The 16,315-nt window shown below is 34.2% G+C and overlaps 2 pseudogenes; both read right to left on the bottom strand.

The window, feature by feature from the left end:
- Nucleotides 1-7,836: 7,836 nt before the first annotated feature.
- Nucleotides 7,837-8,321, bottom strand: LOC120606339 (60S ribosomal protein L21-like; annotated as a pseudogene).
- A 664-nt stretch (nt 8,322-8,985) lies between these two features.
- Nucleotides 8,986-9,101, bottom strand: LOC120606364 (uncharacterized; annotated as a pseudogene).
- Nucleotides 9,102-16,315: the final 7,214 nt, after the last annotated feature.

Here is a 16,315-nt window from a genome sequence, read left to right as displayed (position 1 = left end):
TTTAATAGTTTGAATATTTGATTCCACTCCTTTCTGGCTTGTAAAGTTTGTGCTGAGAAGTCCGACAATAATCTAATTGGTTTTCCTTTATAGTCTACCATCTTCTTTTCCCTGACTGCCCTAAGAATTCTGTCTTTGTCATTGATTTTTGATAATTTTGATACAATGTGTCTTGGTGAAGGCCTTTTTGGGTTGAGGTAATTAGGTGTTCTGTTGACTTCTTGAATTCTAAGCTCCAGCTCATTCATTAAATTTGGGAAATTCTCATCCACTATTTGTCTGAAAATGATTTCTAGTCTCTGCTCTTTTTCCTCGCCTTCAATAATGTTCATTATTCTTATTTTCCTTGCCCGATGGTATCCGCTAGTTCTTGTATTTCTTTTTCATTATTTTTCATTCTTTGGTTTCTCTCTTCTTCTTTCTTATTTATTTCTAGATTTCTGTCTTCAATATCACTGATCCTTTCCTCCATTTGGTCACCTCTATTTCCCAAGCTTGCTATTTCATTTTTCAACTTTTGCAGTGTGTTTTTTATCTTTAGAAGTTTTATTTGGTTCTTTTTAAGGGTTTTAATCTCATTGCTTTGCTTATCTTTTCAATTCCTGAAATTGTTGATATGATTCGCTTCGAAACTCACTGAGTTTTTCAGAAGTACCATCCTGAATTCTCTTCATTTAAGTTGCATATTTCTATGTCTGTAAGCTTATTTTCTGGAGATTTTTCTCTTTCTTTCTGAGATGCCTTGTCAACTTGGTTGTTAATGGAGTTTAATGGACTATTTCTCTGCCTGGGCATTAATGGAAGTGTATTCTGCTGTTTTTCCAGAAAGAGGATTTATTATATAAAGGTCTGTCTTTAGCCTGTTGCAATGAAGGTGTTTTTCTTCTGATTTCCAGTAGGTGGCCTCTAAGCAATTTGGATCCCTGCTTTATATAAAGCCTTAATAATGCCATTTTATTTCTTATAGATATTTAATCACACTCGCTACCCTCAGTCTCATTCTTTGTCGATGTCTGCGACAGTTTTGGTAGCATTTGCTCAGATTCTCCTAGGTCTCCGCAGTGTTCAGTCTTGGAGGATATGAGGCGCGAGGCTCTCTGGGTTGGAGAATGCAGGCCACGGCTCAGCATTGGTTTTGCAACTATGGCTGGTAAAAATCAACTATTGTTTCTCTGCCGTCTCCTCTTCTCTGCTTTCTGCCCTGATGCCTGGGCACTGCCCCTGGCTATGTGGAGCTCACAGCTCTCCCAGGCAGGGTTGTTTAGGGAACTCGCCCCACCTTCTTCCCTCCTCCCTCCTTCTACATGGATCTTCATCTATAAGAGGCAGCTTCTTTGTTTTTTCCCACTCCACCACCCAACACCCAGGATTCTGACCTGTGGTAGCTCTTATACACAGATCCCACACTCAGACATACCGGTATGCAGTTTGGGTGTTTTTTGTTAAGTTTTAGATGTTCGGCTTACTGTTGTTTCAGGGGAAAGATCTAGGGATGTCTCTCACTCTGCCATGTTATTGATGTCACTCCGGTTTTTATTTTTTAAAAAAAGAATGTATCTTTGCCCATAGAACAACCTTAAACTAATTTGAAAGAATTAAAATCATATAGTTTCTCTGACCTCAATGGAATCGAAGAGAAATCCATAAAAGAAAGATAACAGTAAAATCTCCAAACACTTGGAAACTAAAAAAAAAAAACTTTTTGAAATGATTTATTGGTCAATGATTAAGTCTCAATGAACTTTTTAAAATGCATTGAATGAAAATCAAAATACAACATATCCAAATTGTGGGATACAGTTAATGCAGGACCAAGAAGGAAATTTGTAGTACTAACTGCATACATTAGAAAAGAAGAAATGTCTCCAACAAGTTTCTAACTCAAGAAACTAGAAAAATGAAGAGAAAAATAAACTGAAAGCAATCAGGAGGAAGGAAATAATAAAGACCAGAACAGAAACAATGAAATTGAAAACAAAAACAATAGAGAAAATCAAGAAAACAAAGAGATGATTTTTAAGCGATACATACAATCGATCATCCACTAGCATGACTGACAAAGAATTTTTAAAAGAAAAAGGCAAAAATTACTAGTATCAGAAATAAAATGGGAGATATCGCTACAGATCATGGGGACATCAAAAGAATAATGAGCAAAATCTCTGAACAGCTTCACATATAACAATTGCACAACTTAGATGGAATGAACCACTTTCTAGAAAAACACAAGTTGGCACAACTCAGTATAAAATAAATAATTTAAATTTTCCTATAACTTTAGCAAATTATAGTTTATAATAAAAAACTAAAAAAAAAAACTCCAGGCCCAGATGTTTTTAATGGAGAATTCTACCAAAAGTTTAAAGAAGAATTAATGCTAAAATTCTACAGAACCTCTTCAAGAAAATAGAAGAGGAAACATGTTACTCCTTACTTTATAAAGCTTGTATTACCCTGATACCAAAACCAAACTAACACAGTGAAGAAAAAAAAAAGAAAACTATAGAACAATATAACTCATGAATATAAAAGAAAAAATCTTACTCAAATAATAGAAAATAAAATTCAGCAATATCTAAAAAGAATTAAACTGATCAATTGAGTTTTATTGTAGGGATGTAAGGCTGATTCAAATTTGAAAATTAATCAATGTAATCTGCCATATTAATCAACTAAAGAAGAAAAATCACATGATTGTATCAAGCAATGCAAGAACAATATTTGACAAAATTCAACACCCATTCATGATCGAAACTTTCAGAAAAATAGAAATAGAGGTCAACTGTATTAACTTAATGAAGAGCACTAATGGCTTAATATCAGAAACAAGGCAGAATATCTGCTCTCAACATTTCAGTACAGTGATGGAAGTTTAAGCCAGTGGTGCAATAAGGAAGAAAAAGGAAATAAAAGACATACAAATCTGAAAAGAACAAATAAAACTGTCCCTATTTGCATATGACCTGACTGGCTATATAGGAAATCCTAAAGAGTTTGCAAAACCTCCTAGAATAATAAGTGTGTCTGGTAAATTAATGGGATACAAGGTCAACATGCAATGATTCATCACATTTCTATATACTAACAGAATATAATAATGCAAAAACTTAAATAAATAAACCATAATGCCATTGTTTCAAGGAAAAATGAGATTCTTAGTTGTGCACTGAATAAATTATGTACAGGATCTGTATGCTGAAAATTTTTAAATGCTAATGAAAGAAAGATCTAAAAAATGAAGAGATATACTATGTTCATAGAGTAAAAGTTTCACATAACAGAGGTGTCAATTCTCTCTAAATTCATATAGAGGTTTAATATAATTCTTATCAAAATTCTTGGAGATTTTTTGTGGCTATTTATTATAAACTTTACGATTGATAAGCTATAGTCCACAATTTATAAGAAAAGGCAAAAGAATTAGAGCAGATAAAATACTTTTGAAAAAGGAGAGTAATTTTGGAGGAGTATGTCAAGGTGGTGAGATAGACACATAAACCCATGGAACAGAAAAGAAAACCCAGAAATAATCCATATAATATGACCAGTTGATTTTGACAAAAGTGTAAAAGAAATTAAGTAGAAGAAAGATAGTCTTTTCAATAGTGTTGCTGGCAAAATTGGACAGCAATAGTTTTGTTGTTGTTTCTAATGAGCCTGTGGCCTTACTCTCACATATTATACAACCATTAACTCTAAATAGATCATGACCTTAAATTTAAAGCACAAAACTCAAAAACTTTTGGAAAAAAACTGTAAGAGAAAAACTATAAGAGAAAATATTTGGTACATAAAACTGAAGAATTCTTAGACTTGATGCCACAAGCATGATTCATAAAATGAAAAATTGATAAATTCATACCATGTATCATAGACAAAAAAATTAGTACCCAGACTATATACTATAAATAAAAGATTTATTGTTCAATCATTAGTAATGAGAAAAAATTCAATCTAAAATTTAAATGACATGTTGTATTATACCCATCAGAGTAATTTTTACTAAAAATTAATGAACCAGGTGTTTGTAAGGACATGAAAACATAGGAACTCACACTCTTTCGGTGAAACTATAAGTTAGCTGAAACTGAAGAACAGAGTGTTTATCTGCTATCTAGTAACTGAGTATGAGCAAGTCTTACAGTTCAGCAGTTTCCTTTCTGGAAATATTTGCTTAGAGGAACTTCTATCTATGTAACCATGGCAACGTGAACAGTAATGTTTATTGCAACATTATTTATAATAGTTTTTTAAAAGGAAAATAAATGGAAAATGGATAATCTATGATATGTTCACATGATTGAATATGATAAATGTAGCATTTCAAATGTATGAACTAAAACTATTTGCGCACACATGGATTGATATAATCATAAAAAAAAAAAAGGATACCATTCCCCTAAACTTTTAAAGAAAATCAAATTTAAGTATATGTGTGTGATAGATAATTGTATATGTAAAAGACTAAAAACATAGGTGGGAAGGATTATACATTAAGTTCAGAAAAGGGGTTACTGCTGGGTACAGAAGGTGAGGGAATAAACAGGTCTTTAGCTTTACCTATAATGTTGTATTTTCTAAAGAGAGAAAGGGCAATATAGAATGGAAGTAGAATTTAAATCCAATATGAAGAATTATTAATATCTGTTTATCCTAGCTGGTATCTACATCATTGTTTATTATAGTGTTTTTTCAACCTTCCATTTGCTGTTGTTATTTTATAGTAAGTATGGAAGCCTGGCCTGTAAAATGATTCACCACTGAAAATACTCAAGTACTTACTTTAAAGAACACATACACACATACACACTTCAGAGTAACGTGAGAGGGGGTATTATTAATCAAGCATAGAGATTCTAAATAGATGCCTGTACGAGACCTATGAGATATATTAGAGACTGCAAAAAAAGTTTCAACAGGATGTGAGTCTTTTCCAACCAACGAATCCTACAATTGGAAATTAGAATTTTCACTAGTTTACCTTATAAATTCATCAGCCTCCATCATAAAATGAAATTGTAGTGTGATAAATGAAATTAGCAGTCTTTCTCATTTACATTCCATAAAATGCCACTCACCCTAAAGAAGCAGAATTTTGCTTTGCTCTCAGCACACCAGATAGCATCATTAAATAGCATTTTCCACCAACTTACTTAAACAATTATTATGTTTTCATGTTAATGGACTTAAAGGGAAAATCTAAATTTGGCAATACATTTGGACATCTACTGTACTTTAAACTTTACTTTTAAAATTTTACCAGTAATATATTAATACATTTTTATTAGTGGGAGTACAAATAGTACAAATAAAGTGGATGCTCTGCTTGAAACTCCAATATTCTAACTCCCAGGTTCCACTTGACCCTCCAGAGAAAATTATTATCAATCTAGAGAAAGGTTTCAGAATGTCAGCAAAATTGACATTGCAGGTGAGATCATTCTTTTTTGGGGGGCTGTCCTAGAGGATGTTTAGTAGAATCCCTGACTTCTGTCCCCTAGATGTCAAGAGCATTGCTCCTGCCCCCAACTATAACAATCAAAAATGTCTCTAGACATTGCCAAATGTCCCCTGGGGGGCAAAATCTGTCCTGATTTAGAACTGCTATCTAGAATATACCATTTGAGACTTTTTACCATGCATTTATATGTAGTGCTTTATACATATGTGGAAAAATAGAGAGATTGTGCATGTATTTTTAAATATAAATATGTATTATGCATAGTGGTTCTTTTTACCTAATAGTAGATATTACAAATATTTTAACATCAGTTCCTTTTTATTTGCTGAGTATTATTTCTTCATGAGATTTATCTTTTTTTTTTTTTAATTAACCACAGATATTTAAGTTGACTTAGGTACATTCAACCTGGTAGAAAAAAAAGTTCCACATACTTGCTCTCAGTTGTATCTAAAATTAATGCCTTTTCAGTCTGTATGAGAGTCTCTTCTGCTTTCTATTTCTCCCAAACAGAATAAAAATATGCAGTACCAATATTTCAAAATGTCCTCAGTAGTAATCTCTTAGATAGTTTCTAAATTATTCTCCATCACATCCTGGCCATCAGATGAAGAAACTACAACATTAAGGTGTATAAATAGGCCTCAGATTTTATTCATGCAGTACCTATCATAATTGGTTTTCCTTCCTTGGGCATTTTGAGACTCAGGTTATTGTGGTTATAAATCACCCATTCACAGACTCGTTTCCCCTGAAAAGGCCTAAGAGCCTCTCGAGTGTTCTGTATTTGAGAAAACATTGATCTGAGCTAGAAGCTGTGTGGAAGATGGAATAGATTCTAGATCAGGAGTGATAGCAGCCAGGTTCTGCCCTCGTGCATCCTAAGCAAGTTCCTTTCCTCATCGAAGTGTGAAGGATTTGAGTAAGATCACTTTCAGGCGGAAGCTCTGAGTTTTCATGACTCTTTTTAGGTGGGAAAACCTGTTTTGTGTCAATTTCATTCAGCTAACTGATCATTACCATGTTGAGCATTCTCATGATCTCTGTGTACGCAAAATAGAACTGGGATTTAGAACAGTTTTCTATGTAACTCATTAGATAATTCATTAGATAGCCTAATAAAGAAAAACAAAACACATTTTATGCTGGCTTATCTGAAATATTAAAAAATATTGTTTCAACTCTCAGCAAAACTTAGCCTTTACCAGGTGCCTTTTATTAGTCAAAATGTTCACTGGGTGTATGTGTGTGTAATATATATTTTCAAACCATCATATTGTATACTTTAAATATATACAGTTATATCTGTCAATTATTTCTCAATAAAGTTAAAAATGTTTATTATTTATATATCATAGTATGAGTTATGATTTCTCTATGTTTAAATTCGTTGGGTGTCTTAAAATTTGAATTTCATCATTTATTTCTTTTTTCAATGAACAGAAACCAGGTTATTGGTCTGAATTCAATTAACCAGATATTTTGTAAATCACTTTGTGAATGAGGGAGACACAGCTTTGTCAGGGCAGTCGCAAAACAAGATCTTTTTCTCAAAAACAAAAACAAAAATGCATGCTAACAAAAGATTGTTAACTCTTTTCTGCATTTTATCAATGTCAATGTCATTTTGCAGGTCATACCAATAACCTTATTCTAACTGTAGATGTCTATGGTATATTCAGAGGATTGTGTCCCTAAGGAGTTCCCTAGGCAAAAGTGCTCATAATTTTGATTCTGTAACCCCAAACTCTAAACACAAATGATTGAACCACAAGAAGTAAAAGCAGCCAATCCAGGCTGGGAAGTGGCTTAGAGTCTAGATGAAGAGATTCTTCTCTATGAGGAACAACAATGCTCAATTTAATCAATCAGATCCTTAAGCAAGGTCAAAATAAAAAGCAAAGTGACTAGACTAAGAATGCTCCAACAGAGAGAAATAGGAATAATAGCTAATGAACCCAATCTGAAATAAAAAATAATAATAACTCAAAGATCAGAAGAAAATTTCCTGCAAATGTTTTGGTCTAGAGAGTTTCTTATTACGTGACTGAAATAAAACAAGAGCTACAAGACAACTTTAAAAAAATACATAAAAGAGAATTTCAGAGCTGAAGTACATTTAGGAGTAGGACTATATTAGAGAATTGGGGAGTGGTGACTGGAGAAAGGAGAATGCAACTTTTCTAATACTTTTAATAAGGAAGATGAGAGATAAAATTGTAATATTCTTTAAAAATAATAATGATACTAATCTCAATGTTTTTCACAATACTGTTTTTTTTTTTTTAGGACAATTGGTTTTCTTTAAATATTTCTTTGGCAGAAAGGATATCTCTACTCAATTAGATTGCTTTTATTTAATTTTTTTAGATCTATCATGCCATGAATTCATAGGGAATGGGCTCCAGCAGCTAAGGTTCTTTTCCATTCGTTCTCACAAAGTGTGCTTCTCTGTGTGGAGCAGGCTGATGCTTCAGCTGAACCCAGGTACCTTTCTCTTTGGCTTCCTTCTTTTTTTGATCATTTTCCTTCGCATGTTTCAGAAGGCTGTCTCTGCTCTTAGAGTGCTTAATGTGCTCAGTACATACATTAATTCTCTTGGCAAGAATCTTGACCTTAACTTGTTTGTTTACAACAATACCAACTGCATGCTGGGTAACATTGTAAACTCTTCCAGTTTTGCCATGGTAACATTTGTGGAGCATTCCTTTTTAAATAGTGCCCATGCCCTTGATGTCTACAATATCACCTTTCTTGTAGATTTGCATATATGTGGCCAAAGGAACAACTCCTATGTTTTTTAAAAAAGCCTAGAGAACATATAGCGGGTACCTTTCCTCTTTCCTTTTGTGTTGGTCATTTTGGCAAATTACTAGAAGATGGCGATTCCAGCCGAAAAGAAGCCACAATACTGTTTTTTAACTTTAGAGGGACAATTGAGAAAAAAATTGTATATGCTTTGTATAGTGAATACTTGATATACAATTCCTTCTGTTTATTTGAGTTTCTTTTATTTCTGTTAAGTTTGCATAAAAGTAACCATTCTATTAACTAGCATTTATATAATAATGCAATTTTGCAGTTTTTCTGGTTTTATAATGATGTATCTCTACAGTTGTGATCAGAGACTATTCCAATGAGAACTAGATGATAATGCAAATATCTTTAGTTTTTTCTCAGAAATAAATGCCAAGATATTTTTACTTTTTCTCACAGCATCATCAAAACTTATAGAAATAGGATTTGAGTAACTATCTGGTTCAAATGTTCAGCTTCATTTTTTATTTTTTAAATTTGGGAGTTCATGTATCCCCTTTAGAAGCTAGAAGACACTACAGATATTGTCCAAAGGAAAAATGAGCCTATACACACACAAAATATTCCATACTATTACCGTTACAGTGATCAGAGTTCTGGTAACACACAAGTCTCAGTCCTTATCACTGATAAAGAAATGAATTTCCAATCAGCAACAATTATGAGAGGTATGATTTATTTATTTATTTATTATTGATTATTATTTATGCCTACAGCACCTGGTCTTCCTAGGTGGTCTCCCATCCAAGTACTAACCAGGCCCGACCCTGCTTAGCTTCCAAGATCAGACATCAGGCTTGTTCAGGGTGGCATGGCCATAGACCATGGACCATGGCTCCACTGGGGCACAAACTCAGGATCTTCTATGTGTAAAGCAGACATGCTAACCACTACACTATGGAACCATGTCTAAGGTATGATTTATTAAAGGCATGTTTTGAAGTAGAAGACAGGTCGAGCCTAAACTGCCAACCATGTGGAAAGAGGTTATGCACCCATGGGAAGCAAATTACAACAAGGAGATAGAGAGCTGTAACTCTGGGGGAAGGGGTGGTCTCGTTATATTAGGGCTGCAATGGGTGCTTACAAAGGCGTTGCTAGGTGATTGGCACATGAGGTCATTTTGATTGATATTTGTCTGCTATATAACTCTTTGGCTAGTGTGCATTTGCTTACCCAGAATTCAGTCTGTTATAATTAGATTCATGAACTTCAAAGCATAAACATGGTATTATGATGATGAACTTCAGAGCATAACCATGGTATAATGAAGCTGAGGTTGTGGGCAGGTTTGGGGCAGGTAGTATCTTCTGCGCACGCATCTGTGGCTAGATTAAACCAGCTATATGTTATGGCCCTCCCATCCTTTGTCAGCCGGGATGCAGGAGGTATTCTCTAACTACTAGTGGGGTTTTCTTTGGGCAGTCTCCAGTTTGGACCTCTATTCCTTTGTTCCCCTGTCGCGCATATCTGTTTAGCTACCTAACAATACTATTTGAGGGAGTCCAATGGATCTGTGAAGTTGGCCTCTGGCACCAGATGACAATTCCTTGTGTGTGCTACATGTCTTTGCAAATAATGGCATTTTGGTTCTCAAAGTATATTTTTCACCCCTTTCTCACTCTTTAGGTTATGTCAGTCTCACATACATTTGCACATATCTGAGGATACATATTATAATCAAAAGCATGAGATTCACATCAAAAATGACACATAGAACCAATAACTAGAATAAGAATATATTGCTAATAAGAAAAAAATTGTCCTACGCAAGAGTATAAATCAGCCAAATCATTCTCTGAGGACATAAATGGAGCTTTATTAATAATATACACACAGATGCTAAGATAATCAAGGATGGTCATTGAGCATGCTTTGTCTTGAGAATCATATCTCAAGAGAGAAAAAAATGAGAACTAATGAATCTGCTTCCATGTCTTTGCCACTGTACAGTTGCTGTCTGCCACCAAATCTATGTATTTTTCCACTCCAGATTCAAATTCCCAAGGTGGCAGCAATTCCGTCACTTGCCTCAGGAGATGAGGCTATCATCTGACACTGCCAGCAAGATGTCACTGAGAATAAGCCTAAATGTTTCCATTATTTTCATCCCATTACTCCTAGTTATCCCCTACTGGGCCATTCTAAATACTGTAATTTCGCCCTCTTCTGTTTTTTTATTTCTTTCAGATATTCATAGGCTATCATTATTTTCCCCCTGTATTTGACCCTAAGCTCTTTTAATCTTTTCTCATAAGTAAGCCCCTCCACTATTTTTCTCCTGTGAAGACATAGTAGCGAGTATAAGGGTGCCTTTCATTTTTCTTCATTGTATAAAAAAAATAGGTTCATTTCTAAAAGTTTCCCAGGAGATAAATCACCTAGATTCCGGGCAGCTGGAAAGTTTTGACAATGTATTACTTGCTCGGTTGATGATGCTTGAATTTGGGGGCCATTCTCATAAAATTGGTCCCAGTGGATCATTTGACACAGTCTATGGTGTTGACAACATTGCAGCAAATACCTTATTGGCTGACTTTGTCGATGCTCACCACAGTGGTTCTATGACCCAAGTAAGTTGCAGTGAGGTCATGAGCTTCAAATTGGATGCTAGCAAGAAAATCATTAGATGTATCATTAATGAGAATGAAGAGTTTATTAGGCAGCAATGAGTTGTTTCAATTATTCAACTGTTTACCAGGCTGCCCTGACAAACACTTATTCATAAAACATACTCTTTGTACCTGTAATGCATCCATGATTCCTCCTCTCATTTGCAAAGCTCTGAGACCTGTTATGGATGATGATAAACTAATGCTTTCATGCTCTCTGAGCTGCAAGAGATCATTACTGTTCAACTTTCCAATTCAAATTAGGTCCTGGGGCTTAACTGCATGTGTATCAAGATGGTACAGAGCTACACTGTGACAATGAATTGAAGAGCTTCCATCTGTAAATGAACACTTCTTCCTACCCCTTTTATATTTTACACTTTTGGGTCATAGAAACTGATAAGCTGTTGGCACCATGATTACCCTGAGTTAGCCCATAACCCACAATGTAGCAGAGTTCTTTAAAATAAAGCATACTTCAAATCACAAACCTAACAAAAATAGAGTATTCCAAAAAGTACAGCTTTTCAAAATAAAAGAGAAATAATTTTCCTAAGAATATGATAAAGACAGTATTTATTGTCCTCAACTGTTCTTCAACATTTCCTATCACCTTTTATGAGCCTTTCCAGGATACTGCACTCTAGATTTTCCTCCTTGGATAGTTTTTTAGTTAGCTTGTTTGTTTCTTGTTATTGCTTTTTTTCTACTTCTCTCACTTTTTTTGTTCTTCTCATCTCTCTAAATATGGCTGTTCTCAAGAACTTTTTCATGAACTTGATGTTTCATTTCTCATCATTTTCTCATTAGGAATTCATACTCACTTTCATTGAATCAATAGTTTTATATGAATAACTCAAATCTCTACTCTATTCCTGAAATACAGACATACACATCCAACTGCTTGCTGGAAATCACTTGAAATTCTCATAAGCAATTCAAATATGGAATATCTCAACTAAATTAAAACTTCCTCCACTTTTCCATTTTTGCTCAATGGTTCCATTTTTTCCATTTATAACATTCCAAAACCCAATATCATTATACAATGTTTATGAAATTTATCAATAAAGAAATTTCTTTTTGAGGGAAAGAAATGCTTTGGGGAACAGAAGGGATTTTGCTATAATTATCTAGCTAAAATATTTACCTTCTAAAATTCAATTTCAGTAAATTTTTAAAAAAATTCTCATTCTGAAATGTATTGTTTTCCAAAATGTAATACCAATAAGTTTATCTAATATTATTTCATTTGCATACTTCGATATGGTTAAATAATTAGTTAACAACCCTTTGTTTTTCCAGTACTATGCCTTTATTTATCAGAGACACTTCAACCAATACATTGTACTTCTTTCTCCTCATCCTACCCCATAACTTTCTTTCAAAATGTATTTATCCTTCAAGGCCCATATTAAATGCTACTTTCTACAAGATAAATTTTCAAAGGAAATTTCTTGAAAGAAATTTATTTTATAGGAATAATGTATATGCTCATTTACATGTGCTTTTGTGTATTTCTTCCCCCAGGTCACTCCTATCTCTCTGACAGCCTGAAATGTATATTATTTTGGGGGTTTATAATGTCATTTCAAAATATACAGAGAAATCATTTGATAAAATTAGAAATAAATTCATGGTTAAAAAAAGACCCTAATAAATTCAAAACAGAATAAAATTCTCTTAACCTGATAAAGGATTATACTTAACAATAGCAATAACAAATAGCATCTGAAATAGGGGAATGTTTGGAGTAATTTCTTTATAATCATAACTAAAAAAAGAATTTACACCATTCAGTTCAACATTGTACTCAATATCCTGAACATCAAAATAAGATTTAAAAAATAACATTTAAGTCATAAGAATTAGAAAGAAAGAAATTTTTTACTATTTGCAGATGATATAATAAGTTTCATGGAGTACCAAAAGAACCTCCACTTAAATCACTGAGAAGCAGTCCACAAAAAAAAAAAAAAAAACATACAAATAGGTGTTCAACTAAATAGTAATTGGAGAATGCAAACCAAAACTATAAGAGATCATTTTATACAAATTCCATGTATAAAATGGGTAAAAATTAAGAAATCCGATAATATCAAATGTTGGAGAGACCATAAATCATCAAGATTTTTAAAAAACCTTTCTGATGAAAGTGTACATTGGAATGACTGCTTTGGAAAACAATTTATAATAATTATGTAAATTTGAACATTCTCATATCATAAAACCAAGGAATTCTTTCTAGGTGCATATCCAAGAGAAACTCTTTTTGCGCACAGTAGATATGCACAAAAACATTCAAAATTCTATTTGTAATAACAACCCAATGCCCACTGAAATTAGTATGAGTAAAATGTGATATATTTACAATATTATAAAACAGTCAATTTAAAAAAAAAACTGTAAGTACATGCAATAATATGGAGATGTGTTAACATTGCAATATTGTGTAAAAAGTTAAGTCCCAGAAGATTACGAACATCCTAACTCCTTTTTCATAAACATTAAAAAACTAAACAATATGCTTTTTGGAATACATACACATGTGATAAAATGTCGTAAGAAAAAGCAAAGAGAAGATTAGAGATAGCAGTTACTTAAGACAGAGAGAGATAGGAAGATGGTATAGGGAAAGCCACAGAGAGTATTGGGAACCAAGAATTATGATTAATCTAATTCTGCTTAGCTATGTTTAAAATTAACGAACAGGACACGGGATTCATAAATGAACTGGATGGTAAAGTGATGGGATGGACTCAGGTTTCTGGCTTGAGCCACTAAGTGGATGATCATGCCATTTATTGAGATGGAAAGACAAGATTTCATTTTGAGTTTGTCAGCAAGGAAAATTAATTTTCCCTCTATCCTTCTGAGTTTTAGCTGAGACCCCTGTAATAAAGGACAGATTAACAAGTGAAAAACAAACAAATACATTAACCTGTGTTATGCATACATGGGAGATATCCAGAGAAAACTGTGTAACTCCCAAGGTGGTTTAGAATTCAGGAATAAATAGAATGAATCTTAATAGAAAAAAGAGAGAGGAGATGTAGGCCTCTTGGGAGAAAGTAAATGATTTTTAGGAGAGATGAATGGGCTCATGGGAGGTATGATAGTTTGTGACAAAGTTTGGGTATAGTATCAACTTCTAGTCTTCTCTCCTGTAACAAAAATCAACCTTCCCTATTAATGAAACTGTTAATGAAACTCCCAGAGAGGGGATTTATGAGAACTGAGTTCCTTTTGGAGTATCTGTCTTTAAGCAGATAAGGGGAGTTTAGAGAAAGCCTGCACTTGATGTTGTGCAAGTACCTCTACAGCTCAAAATAGTCACTATGCCAAAGTGGCAAATTTGGGGCTGACATGTATTGAGCTCCTACAATCATATTTTGGGGTAGCATATTCTGCTACACTTCAAGTTGAATATGAAATTTCCATGTGTAGAAGTCAGAAAGTCAGAATGGGATCAAGGCTCATTTGAATACAGAGGACCTGGAGGAGCAGTGCCACGCCTCAGATTCTTATCGCTCTCTGTGCCTAGTCACACAGCTAGATTACAGGTCCCAGCTAGTTTTGCAGTTAGAAAATAATTACATATCTAAGTTCTAGCCAATATAGTTTGAGTGGAAATGATATGTGATTCCTTGGCTTTTTTTTCCCTTCCTGAGGCCCTAGAGATGGTGTAACCATACAGTGGTAGGAACCAATGTTTGTAATCACTCTCAGGAAACAAAGCCGGCCACAAATTATGCCTGCTTTGACTGCTTGTGTGATTGAGAAGTAAAGTCCTTGTGTGTTTGAATCAGTTTATATTAATAGATATATATTATGGAATATATATAATTTTAGATATATAAATTAATATGTTGAGATATGTTAAAATTGCTATTAATAAATATTAAGATAAATATTTAAATACTTACCACATAGTATCTATGTGTTAAAGCAATTCAATCTACCTCACCTAATACAGAAATTAGCATTTTCAAATGAAGTACTACTTTAACAAAAACTGATAAAATCTGTAGCCACGAAGAACTTACTGGATCTGCAACAGGTAGTACAAAAATAGATTTCTCTGGCAAAAGAAAAAGGGAGTCATGTCTGGTAAAACTCATCTACAATCACTTGGAAAGAAGATCAGATTCATACTAAGCCTGTTGCTCTTAAAGCTGCGGATGGAATGTATGAGTATCAGTGCTTACTGTCTGTTTCTTGCTGCTTATAGCAAGTAATTACAAGCAAGACTTTGCAAGAAGAAGTTCAAGAATTTTATAGGATTTTAGAAGGCGATTGTTTATAGATTGCAAAGAATAGGAGACAGTTTTTAAAAAGACCATTAAGACTTCCCAGCCTTGTGGCAAAGATAGATTAAGGTTGTTATTTTTCTACTCCAGTATTTTGTTTCAGATAGCCTCAAAGTAAGTGCCATTTATTGGAGAGAAAGAGTCAATGGGAACAAGGAAGGAAAGAAATATGGAGGATGCATCCAGTCAAAATCTTAGGACGTGGTTGCTGCTACCTAGAACTCTTTAGAAGCAAACAGATCAAAAGTCTATGAAGGTTTTGAGAGAATTATATTGCCAATGAAACCACCAGCCAGGGTAAAAGATGCCCTTCACTGATTAAGTCATAAAACATCCCAGGGGCTCAAAACTTGCACCAGCAGCAAGCAGGCTGCAAAAGCTCAGCATGGGCACCAATGTGCACTTCGATTGTGGCCGGGGAAAAACAGGTGAGGAATATGCTGGAGGGAGTTCCTCTCAGAGAGCAGAACAAGGGTCTGATGACTCTAGTCAAGGAACTTCCTCCACACTCTCAATACTTGTTTCCAGGGGCTTCACAATGCTTGTTTCCAGGATCCCATCATGGCAGAGTGATGACTGTTTGAATCCTTCTTTTTTTAAATGGGAATTTTTATTGTGGTCATCCTATCCCTGTTCCACTACTACACATTGGGCATGTCTAGACATTCTCGACCAGGGGTGATTTTATAACCTAGGGGACATGTGGCAACATCTGGAGACAGTTTTTGGAGTCACAACTGTGGGGGAGGCAACCAATGGCTTCATTGGGTAGAGGCCAAATATGAGGCTATTCTGCATGGCAGTCCCCTACATAAAGAAGTATCAAAACCCATTTGCTTCCTTGAATGTTGCCCTAAGAAGTTAGGTGAGATTATATGACTAAGTAAAAAGTGAGCAGAACTGAGGTATGCTACTTATTGGCTGGCAATTTTAAGAGGTTAGATGGTCTCTGGCTACACTGGCTGTATAGACAAAACCTAAATAATGATGGAGCCACAAAATGGAAAGAGGCTGGGTATTTTATTCACCACTCACTGACCAGGAAATACCACCTTAGAATGAGCAATTATATATTCAGGGTCTACTTACTAGTCCTGCTTACCTTAATTAAGATG

This window comes from Pteropus medius, unplaced genomic scaffold (genome assembly GCF_902729225.1).
Source record: "Pteropus medius unplaced genomic scaffold, Ma_sr-lr_union100, whole genome shotgun sequence".
Lineage (NCBI taxonomy): Eukaryota > Metazoa > Chordata > Mammalia > Chiroptera > Pteropodidae > Pteropus > Pteropus medius.
Note: the sequence above shows the minus strand (reverse complement) of the source record. Positions and strands in the feature narration are given on the sequence as shown.